At 31.2% G+C, this 11507-nt stretch overlaps 1 long non-coding RNA gene across 2 annotated transcripts; it reads left to right on the top strand.

Moving 5' to 3' along the window:
- The first annotated feature begins 43 nt into the window (after window positions 1-43).
- LOC111088158 lies at window positions 44-8253 on the top strand. 2 transcript variants are annotated; one of them, XR_002612762.1, is made up of 4 exons: window positions 44-619; window positions 1301-1346; window positions 4357-4463; window positions 4984-8253. It is a non-coding gene; the product is annotated as an uncharacterized LOC111088158 (long non-coding RNA). The 2 variants fall into 2 exon arrangements; XR_002612761.1 differs by lacking the exon at window positions 1301-1346.
- Window positions 8254-11507: the final 3254 nt, after the last annotated feature.

The raw sequence follows: 11507 nt of genomic DNA, 5'->3' as shown, positions 1-11507 counted from the left end.
AGGGCGTGAGAATAGTCACGTGATCTCGCCGACGCAACAGTACGCTGCGTTTTCCTTTTGTTTGTGCAATGATAAGGATAGTTTCAACTTTGCCTGGTCTCATTATTTTACACAGACAAGAAATTAAAACAGACTCTCTCCTTATTTCCTGAACGAATATGTAGTTATTTGCGAATCCGTTTATCTGATACTTGTAGGAAAAGTGGCAGTTTTTACCTGAAAATACTACACCTGCAGTTGGTTGAAGAATGCAAATATTAACTGAGTTATTTGAAAACCTTTAAGTTCTCCGGTGGGAGATCAGTAAGTCCATGGCATCACAATGCTAAAATTCAGGGTTCGATTCCTCTCGGTGGACAAAGCAGATAACTCAAAGTGGCTTTGCTCTAAAATAACCACACCAAAACCTGAAAAAGGAGAATTTTTTATGTTGGATGACATTTTAGTATACGTGTTTGTTCATATGATTGTTATTATAGCAAAATCAAAAAAATTCGATTCTGTTTTAAAAATGGAAAACATTGATTCATAACTGTGACGTCATGTGCACCACGTGGTTAATTTGTAATTTATCGAACGTGAATGTGGTACACGGAAGTAAATTCATTAGTTGCGAAAAGTAAGTATAAATTTATATTAGTTTTAATTTTAAGAGTTTCTGATGCAGTGTACCTGAATATGTATTATGTTAAACCTGATGAAGTAAGACAAATGTACATAAACGTAATTTCTCGATTGTAATTAGATAACAATGTGACTAGTGGAAGTCTGAAGCAAAGTCTTAAAATTTAAATTTTAACAAGTCCTGTTAAAGTTAATTTACAAGTTGTATTCCAGTTTCAAAACAAATGTAAATGTATTAGGTTTAGATGTACATTTGATACATTTAATGTTGTGGAAAAAATAGTGGAAAATGCATTAATAAACTTGATATACTGTAGTGTAGCGTACAAACTACAAAGTTTTGAACTAGATCATACACGTTCGAAATGCTTAGCTTGTTCTCATTGTGTATGGGGATACGATAGATTATCAATTTCTTGCTAAATTGAATTAGAGAGATGGGGAAAAGCTGCCCAAATTGTATAGGAAAGTACTATTAGTGCAACAAACAGTAGAATAAAATGACATAGCCAAATTAAAATGAGAATACTGTAATGAAGAAGTACATGATGAAAATGATATACATTTTATTGCTAATGATGTTTTTTCCTTTATTTGAAGACAGTGATGTTTTCAAAGAAAGTGAATATGTTATGAAAGAATGCAAATATGTATATGATGTCAAACATATTTTCAGAATAGATGCTTCTTTGACAAGCAATTTACCAACATGAAAATCATGTGTAAGTGAATCTTTTAATTCTATTAATAAAGCAAATTATATAATTATCTTCAGCATTTTAGTGCAAAAGAAAATATGTTTTATTACCTTACCAATGATGCAGACCAATTATTGCTTAATATAGTAAAACCAATTGTAAAAGTTAGCAGAGAGACCACAGAAGTCATATTCAGTAACAGGATAAACATATTTGAAGTACAATCAAAACTTCCACTGTATTCTATCCAGTGAAGGGTTTATTAGTTCCAATGTGTGCTTTACTACAAAATGATGAAGTTTTCCATTTATCTAATAACAATATCAGAACCCATCAGACCACCTGACATTTTACCTTAATGCAGTATCTTATAAATGCATTACAAGTGAGCCTGTTTATGATTGTAGTGCTAGTTATCTAAGATTCCTGATATATAACTAATATTTATTAATACATCAATCTATATCTTCATCCACACTTAATATATTGTTTCAAAAAGAAATCCTTATTGTTACAGGCCCGGCATGGCCAGGTGGTTAAGGTGCTTGACTTGCAATCTGAGGGTTGCTGGTTCGATTCCCCATCCCACCAAACATGCTAGCCCTTTCAGCTGAGGGGGCATTATAATGTGATGGTCATTACCAATATTCATTGGTAAAAGAGTTTCCCAAAAGTTGGTGGTGGGTGGTGATGATTAGCTTCCTTCCCTTTAGTCTTTCACTGTAGCTTTGTGCGAAATTCAATACAAAACAAACCTTATCATAAGTACTTTTGTTTTGTATCATTTCCACAATCAAATTTTAATATCAGTTTTGGGTGGTCCTACTAGCCCTCATTATGCTATATGGCTTATTCATTTAGATGCCTTTTATCAAGTGAAAAATGAACTTTAAAAAATTGTAACATTATAAGAATGACTAGATTGTTGAAATCTAAGTGTTACACATGCATATTTTGTTATTCCAAGTTGTTTTGTAGCCAGCTCATCTTTTTTCAGTAATTTCATAATTTCAGTGTGTTAACACTTTCATTCTATGATGGCAAAATGATAATTATCTTTATTTATTACTAGTACCTATAATCATGATATACATAATTATTGAATGTAATGAAACAGTTATGTAAGTACGTTTTCATTAACATTCACATTTTTTGATACATGATAAAACAAGATTTTGTTTAAAAGGATCTCGGCACATCATCATATGAATCTATGTCATAGCTATTTAGTCTCCACGTCCTTTAACCTTTTTTTTTATAGATTTTATGTCATCCATTAAATTGTGAAGGAAATGTTCAAAAAGGTACAATTAGTGATTTCATAAAATAATTTAAAACATCCACTTTTGTGGGTGGCTTTATAATGAAGCTTGATGCTCAAAGCAAATTGATAGATAGGGCTAATAAAACACTTTGCAAACACTCCTTTTTTTATGAAAAACCCATGTTTGAAACCTTTGTGTTTTAGAATAGAGGAAAGAAGGTACTTCCCATGCCTCTTAAGCAAGCCTTGAATAACAGGGAAATTTCCACAATATTTTAAACACCTTTTTTGTTTTAAAGAAACAGATTTCACATAAGGTTAAGCAGGTAGTATTCAGTTTGGTTGTCTAGTAAAGTGTAGGTGCCGCAATCCAAGTTTCTGCATGGGGCTACCAAAAGGTCAACCCTTCTCCTGTCTGTATAGCTTTCATTATGATAAATGTTGAAATGATCATTTAGCAGGCTTTCATAAGCAGCTTTACTGGTGTCAAATAAACTACAGTTGGAACAGTAAAAATCACCAGTGAGCAAAGTCACATCACAAGAAGTGAATGTTCTTCTCAACATAAGATGACTGTATCAGTAAAGAACTGTAGATTTAGTGAAAAACAAATACTATCCTCACCAGTAGTATTTCCTAAATTTACTTGTACATTGTTGCTGTTAAGTGTAAATTTTTAGAAATGAACAAAACATAATTTTTTAAATATATTGAACTTAATGTTTATTTAAATGCTCACAGAAAATTATTTTATAATCAAGCAGGACTATTGCTGTGTCACACCCAGTTATTTGGGGTACGGTATCACGTGCTGCCCAGGCACTGGAACAACAATTAACTAGATTTTTGTAGCATTAAAACCAGTGCACACCAGACATTTATTGTATATAATACATTGTATGATTGTCTTATAATACTGAAAAATGTAAATGTTATCTCTTGCAAGGAAGTAACCAATATGTTCAATTTACATTTCTAACAGTAGATTATTTTAACTGTCATTGCAATGTAACAGTTTCAGCACTGAAAGTAGTGCATGATAATTTAATTATTCAAAGCATGATCACTTTTTATTAATCTTAGGAAAATATGTTTGTACTATAGACTTGTTACTTTCAACTCAGAAAAACAATTATTTGCATGAAGAGTGGATTGATTGTCATATTCTATTTTGATTTGTTGTTCTTGTTCTTTATGCTAATCATTAACAGATATTTATATATAGACTTAAGTCATGATGAACTTAATTTCACTCATTAATGTGTTCTCATTATTTCTGTAACTTAGACATACAAAGCTTAATTTTATTTTAACCAATATTGTAACTTCTCTGGTTACTCTTCAGACAAAGTGATTGAGAATATAGAAGTAAAAACTTGCATAATAATACTAGATTTACTTCTGTCAAATAAATAAAGGTAGATATAAAATACAGGTTAAAAGTATACCAATAATTGAACCTTCTGTTCAACAACTGTGCATTTCATCATACCATAAAGGAGGGTGATATAGTACTATTTCTATAAAATTTTTGAAATATAATTATATCTCTTTAAAATATATCAAATATTTGGCACTAGTGGTCACTTTATGAATTTGTTGCATTCAAATATTCTCTGTATAAGAATTAATTAGTGCTTGATTTTGAGGTATTATTCCCATACTCGCAATCAGCCATGGGTGGTGAATGGCGGTCAAAAGCTTAGGCATTGTTGACTTAAGTACCTGGGCTTTATTATTTATTTAGCTGTTGTTTTTTTCCTTCACTAGTTTCTTGTTTGCGTGATATTTGGAGAGGCAGGATATCCCAATTGCCTTTTGGGTGATATCCACACTTATCTTTGTGGAATTGTATCCTTTACATTTTTTTGCATCTGGTATAGTTTCTCTTATTTGTGTTCTGCTGCATGATTTCAATTCAAGGTTTTATATATATATATATGAGGTTTTTGTATAGTATCTTGTATTCATATGTACAGTGAAAATTTATTCTCAAATGTTCTAAATTCCCATCAAAATTATAACCCAAAAAACTCTAAATTTACTAAACAGTAAATAATAATTCATAAAAGTATCAATTGCTTACTTGCAAGTGAAATATAATGCTGCATTTGAGTAGTTTATTATTTTAATTCACTTTTTGTAGAGAAAGAGTACTCTAATAAAATAATTTTCATCTAAAACATTTTATTTAAGTAGTAGTTCTTTTTATATTCATAAGTAGTAAATGTTCTCTATTATTATTCATTATGAGCCTTTAAAAACAAAACACAAAGTATTAAGCTTTTAATCTATAAAAAAAATTGTAATACAACATGCTCTGATTATTTTTCTAGTAATAATGATAGTTTCAGGTGATAGATATTATGTTGTGTAGTATGTTCATTTTTGTTACAGGTACTTCTTGGAAGTGTCATGTATCTAAGAAATTGTTAGCAACATGTAAACAGTCATGTAGGATGTTATATACAGCATACGTCTTTTTATGTGTTTGAAGTCACTCGGGTGGAAAGAATACCTTCTCTGTCACTTGAAAGTTATTCATAGTATATAGCATTGACTTCTATGATTTTTCTTTTACAATATGGAGTGGTTGGAGCCATTAGCAAAAGCTGTAAAAATATAATTTTGCAATTTGAATAAAATCAGATTTTACTATTCAGTTTTTTTGCTCTCGTTGTTCTTTCCGTTCTAAAATTATATGGCTAAGTTGAAAAACACATGGAGCAATAATAAAAATTGTTCAAAGTTTTGGATTTTGTGATTTGTATATTTGAAAGTACAAGTAATGTAGAAACAGTTATAAAATTTAACTCTAATCCAGTTTGTTATAAGATGTTTTTGTTTGTTAGATAGTGTTTTGATAAAATGAGTAGAGAGATCAAATATAAATCAAATTTTGTCATTATGTGGTACTGGTGCTCTGAGTGTTACAAAATGTATTCAACAAGAAACATGATGTAATACATTATTTATCCTATTATGAAATTAATAATGATATCAGAGTAAAGGTAGCAACATAAGGCTAAACAATAATTAATAAAAAGGATCATTGATATTTTTTCTTGTATGGATTCAAAGTCTCTGTCAATAGCTTATTTAGTAGGTGAAGTGTGTGTGTATAAGCATATATCAAACTAGTTTCTCTTGTTTCTGTGCAACTTTTTACTGTGGTGGATGTTTGTATGATTATATCTTAGATTTTCACTCATTTTGAGCCAAGCATGGCCTAGTGATAAGCAAACTGGACTGTGAATCTGAGGTTCCATGGTTCCTGTCCCATTACTGCCCCCCCCCCCACCACCAAAAAAGTGGGCTAGCTACTTTCCCCATAGTCAAATAAAAGTAGTCGAAAATTTGTGAGAAAATGTCCAGTGCTCAGCCTTGAACACATGTATGTTATTAACTTTTTAGGAACAACCTTCTTTTTGATATTTTCTGAATAGGATTTATCTGGTACAAACATTAAATTACCAGAATTAGCCTTCAAGTTAGCAGATGTCCGAAAGTTTTAAAAATTGTGGTGGTGCTTGATAACAAGTTATTCTTATTTTAATTGTTTATTATTTTATAATTAAGTTCACTGGGAAATCATGTATCAATGCTTATTTTTATTATAAACAGCTGAATGTTTACACAAAAGTGTTATTTTTTAATTTATGGTTTTGACTGGAGAGACTAAATATAGTAACTTATGGTGTCTATTTAGATTGTAATATTATTTAGTCACGAGTATGTATACAAACTTCGATTGCATAATTATTTTCTATTTAAAGTTACAAAAACATTGTATATACTCAGTGTGAACAAACTGGGTTATAAGGTAAAACAGCTTCAATGAGAGGCTAATTTAGTTATAGGAAGTTACCTGTGCTCTTTGTCTCTTATTTACTTAGTTTTCTGACTGAATATAAAAAATGTGCCATTCAATGTTTTGAATAGTTATTTCATAAAGGTTAATATTTCTTTCCACAGTAGTTCAAAAAAAGAAACAGGAAAGACCAGGACTTCATTCAACTCAGTGTCCTGTTTGTTGTCAATTTTTCAGCAAAAAAAGCAACATGCATCGACACTTGAATGTACATTTTCCTGATGCAAGAAAATATGAGTGTAGTTCATGTGGAAAAGGTTTTACAAGAAACGACTCATTAAAGAATCACATTCTTATTTGTAAGAACTTTTCCCGGTGCAGAGGAAATGGTTTACCAAGATGAATTATGAACATGTTACAATTATAATTTGACTACAATACTATCTTAATAATCTTGGAATCTTTAAATTGTGCATCTTGAGATACTACATTTCACTGCAAAAAAAAAAGTGGTCTCTTCAACAGTTGATTTTTCTGTTTCATGATGACTTTTAACTGTTCACTGGCTTTTTTACATAAGAAAGTTATATTTTTTTTTAACAAAACATATAAATCATTAACATTTGTAATGAGTATTTATAGATAATGTCATAAAATAGTTATATCTCAATTTGTGATCAATGTGGGCACACACACAACCTGACAAGTTCAGAAATATAAATATCTTGTTTAAGAATAGATCAAGCAGATAAATCTGTCATTGGCTCTTGTATGATTCTGTCAAGATGTTATTCTAGTTTTAAATCCACTGGCAAAAGCTTACTGAAGTGGTGAACAGTTAAGAAAATTTTAATGCTTCTTATTTTCCATCATTTAACATTTACCTATGTAATGGTCAGTTACCTCAAAAGAATGCAAAAACTTCATGAGAATATTTCAGTTTTTGACTAGCATATATTTCTAATTTGATCCAGTAGCTCAGCAGCTTTTTATGCTAAAACTGTTTTGATACCCCTTGTTGGTAATAGCTTTGACTGAACAAATAAACAAAAATTTCTGCAATATTATTGTTTATGTTTTATAGTAATACTAAATCAATTGTTTGAAATTCCAAAACATAAAAATGTAAGAAACTCAATAGGTGTTAAAAAACAATTTACAGCACAATCCGAGTTAATGTTTAATGTTATATCTTGTTGAATGGTGATAAAAATACATGCTTGTCAGTATTTTATACATATTTATTTTTTCAAACACCTTAATACAAGCTATCTTGTGAATATCAGTAGTTGGATTAATAACATCATTTTGGTGATTTAGTGTATTTTGACAGGTTAAAACACATGAAGAATAGCTTGAATATTCTGACTAACAATTCCAAATATTGGAGAATTTGTTTTTATAAGTCATCACATGACATGGATAAAAAATAAATTATTATATCTTAAAAGCTACATGTTCCAGGAGAGTACTAAATTCCTCCTTAGGCACATTCAAAATCACCCATGTCATTTAGGAAAGTTTAGAGCAAATCATTAGACCTAATAATGATATAGAAGAAAGTTTTAAAAGAGTTCTTCAGTAAAACTACCAGATTTAGTATCATTATCAGGCATTTGTTATTTTTCATTTCATATATTTGTTATAATTTACAGATAATGTCAAACTTGGATGTTTGTTCTTCTTATTGTTTCAAGTTAATCTGGAAGTTTCTTGTTAAATCAGGAATATTCACTGGACAGTTTTAATATTTATCTCAAATAGTTATTAATTGTAACCTTATTTTTATGGAACTTTGTAACTTATGTATCTGATGGATTAGAAATGGAAATAAATAAATACAAGTTTTATTTGTAGTTTATATTGAAACTTATTTATTAGACTGGCATAACATTTATGGAATTTTGTAAGTGTTGTTTCTTTTTGCGTTTTCTAAGATCTCAACCTCTGATCTTCCTGCTTATTAAGAATTTTCAAACACATGAGAAATTCTGTAAAATGTTCATTGGGATTGTGAAAAAATATAGTTTAGGTATATTTGTTCCTGTTGCTACATACAGTTGCAAATCATGCATTCATATGTATATTTCCAAGCAGAAATTGACTTTCAAATAGAATATTGTAAGAGCATGAATACTGATTTTGATGGTACCAGTTTTATATCTTATTTTTGTTGTATAAAGTAGAAAGTGTTTAAATGTATAATATAGCATGTGTCTTTATGTTTTTGAATTAGAAATTATTGTTCACAACATATTTCTTTGTTGATTTAGGGTAACTTAACTATTGTAGTGGGTCTCAAATTTTTGTTCCAAACCACTTGAATTTATTTGTTGATAGTAAGGGAGGGGAGGGGGGTGTTTGGCAAACCACATAATGATAGTATAATTTAACAAATAATAAGTGCATAACAATTAGTATAATAGTACACTTTAATGTGATGGATGCATCTGTTTTTGCATGCAAAGAATTATAATGTTAGGTATGTGATATGCAGGCATATCTTGTTTCCTATCTGCTCTTATTAATATAGAAATGTTAACACTTTTTAATTGGAGCTATTTCTATGCAGTTTTGACATAAACGTCTTCCAGAAAACTGTTGAAGTTGTTTAATTCTAGTTATATTTCTTGCTTTTTGTTTTCTAGCAAGTAGTATCTATTTTGCCTATGTGGAAATTGATACTACTGACAGAATTGTTCTTCACTGACAAAGTAGATAATATCTACAGTCTTTGATGTCTGAAAACTGCCAGTAACATAATAATATGTGTTGCTTTTGGGCAAAACCCTAAGTTACTTTTTAAGTACAGAGCATAGTTTCAGTCAGAATAGATCTACATCTAACCCTACTTGATTCAGAATGTGAGTTGATCATTGGATATCTTGCAAGATAATAACTGTTAATTAATTATCTGATCCAGTAGGAAAATGACTGCCTGTTGTTCACATAAGTATGTACGCTATGTTTCTTGACTTTGAATTGTGTTTCACTTTATATCACATGTCCAACTTGTTTATTTCTTAACTAAAACCTCATTTGTTTAGCTAAATTCAGAGTTACTTCACCATTTTACTGATGAATACTCCTATTATACAATGGACCCATCTGGTACTTGTGCAGAAACCAGTTAATTTGAAAATACCACAAATGTATTGTTCATCATTTTCAGCTTTCATCCTGCTTCTGTATTTGGTTATCAGACGAGGAAAATCCAGTCTGGCACAGGTATATAGTAGCAAATGCCATCAGAAAACAAACTGCTTCGTCTACAAGTTGTGTACACTCATCAGTTCTCTGACTCCAAAACTAATAGTGGATTTCTTTTAAACTCTAACCTTGATATTCAATTGTGAGAAAGGTCCAACAAGCACTATTCTTTCATTGAGAAAACAGGTCATTATTTTGCAGTGCCTAAAAATTCTGAGTTGATGAATACATTTTTCCACTTTAACTCAAAAGTCATATAACTTAAATTTTATACTTTTCCACTGAATTTGTAAACTATCAAGTTTTGTGTTTGCTCTAGAATCTACAAACTTTCTTTATGTGATTATAAAATATTTCCCCAGACCACCTGAAAGGAGTATGCATGCTACAATATGGGAACCTTTGACCTAGACTATGAGAACTGTGGGGATAATTTGTTAAGTTAACATTTATTGATTAGTGATAAAAGGAGTGAATTCATGTAAAAAAGGTTTATTTGTGGTATTAACCTATACCAGGCATTTTTTATCTTATGTTATTTTTTCTTTTTTGTTTATTCTGAGGATGTGGTGATGGCATCTTTGGGAAGGATATACTACTAAAATATCCACTGGTTTTGTCTGTGCTATGGATAAACATGTTCCTTGGGAGATTTATCCAATGTCATCCAGATCAAGCTCAGGAACAGTGGACTGCATGAGTCTATATAGTGGATTGTATAAACATCATATAAACAATTAGTGTACTATGGATGAAGTCAAGTGTGTTGGTACTATTTAATGCATTTATAGAAGCCATGCATTATATGAATGATTTCCTGTCCAGGAAGCAGGCAGCATAAGCTTGTCCCAGTGTTGTATTGCAATCATGAGCAATCAGCTATCCAGGTTATGTTATAATGTTTACAAGTTGTGTTAAGGGAAGTGGAAGTAACTGATGGAAGTGATAATGCTAGGGTTGTGTCCATTGTACTAAAAGCAAGTATGAGGCTACTAATGCATCTGAGGTCAATGAATAAGAATATTGCAAACAATCTAGACCCGATGCAATGAAAGCAACCCGGTGACTTGTTGGTTGAATATGGCAATGTTCTGGTTATAACAATATGGCCATTTAAGTGGAAATGTGGTGACTTGCCACAACATACCTACGAGTGATGCATGTCCAAGTCAGATAACATGTGGGTATTGTTTGTGCAAAGCTACACAATGGGCTATCTATGCTCCAAGTCTGATAAAGCATCCACCATGCCAGCTTCTCTGGAGCACTAGTGACATAGCCAGTGATTAAATACAGTGAATGTTGAAGGATGGAGACATACAGCCTTTGGAGAATACTTGGTCATCTCCAATAGTGACTGTCAGGAAGAAGGAAGGAACACAAAGGTTCTACGTTTATTTAAGGAAATGAATGCTGTAACTCACATTGATGTCTTTAACTTCTAGCAGATGAATGTTTAGATGCATTAGATGGTTCCCATAGGTTCAACTCTTTAGATGTGCCATCATCACTGGCAAGTTGAGCTTGATGGCTACTAGAGCAAACCTAAAACTTTTTATTAAAAAAGATGACTTCTGTGAGCTATGCTTTAGGCTGTTTGGCCTATGTAATGTGCCCACCTCTTTGGAGCAGCTAATGAAGCTTACACTGAAAGTTATGCAGTGGGAGAGATGTGTGGTGTATATTGAAAATATTTTGCTGTTTGGTTGCTTAGAAATGCACACAAATGTGGAGTTTCTTGGTCACATTGTAGGTAGAGATGGAGTCTCTACAGACCCTGCTGAGAGACTGGCCTCTACCTGTAACCATGTGAGATGTCTGCAGTTCCCTCTGTTTTGTGTCATATTACTGATGGTTTGTGTTAAATATCTCCAAGATAGCAGTGCCATTGTCTGCTGTC

Source organism: Limulus polyphemus, unplaced genomic scaffold (assembly GCF_000517525.1).
Source record: "Limulus polyphemus unplaced genomic scaffold, Limulus_polyphemus-2.1.2 Scaffold3232, whole genome shotgun sequence".
In the NCBI taxonomy this organism is placed as follows: Eukaryota; Metazoa; Arthropoda; class Merostomata; order Xiphosura; family Limulidae; genus Limulus; species Limulus polyphemus.
The sequence above is the reverse complement of the archived record's forward strand: the minus strand, read 5'-3'. Positions and strand labels throughout refer to the sequence as shown.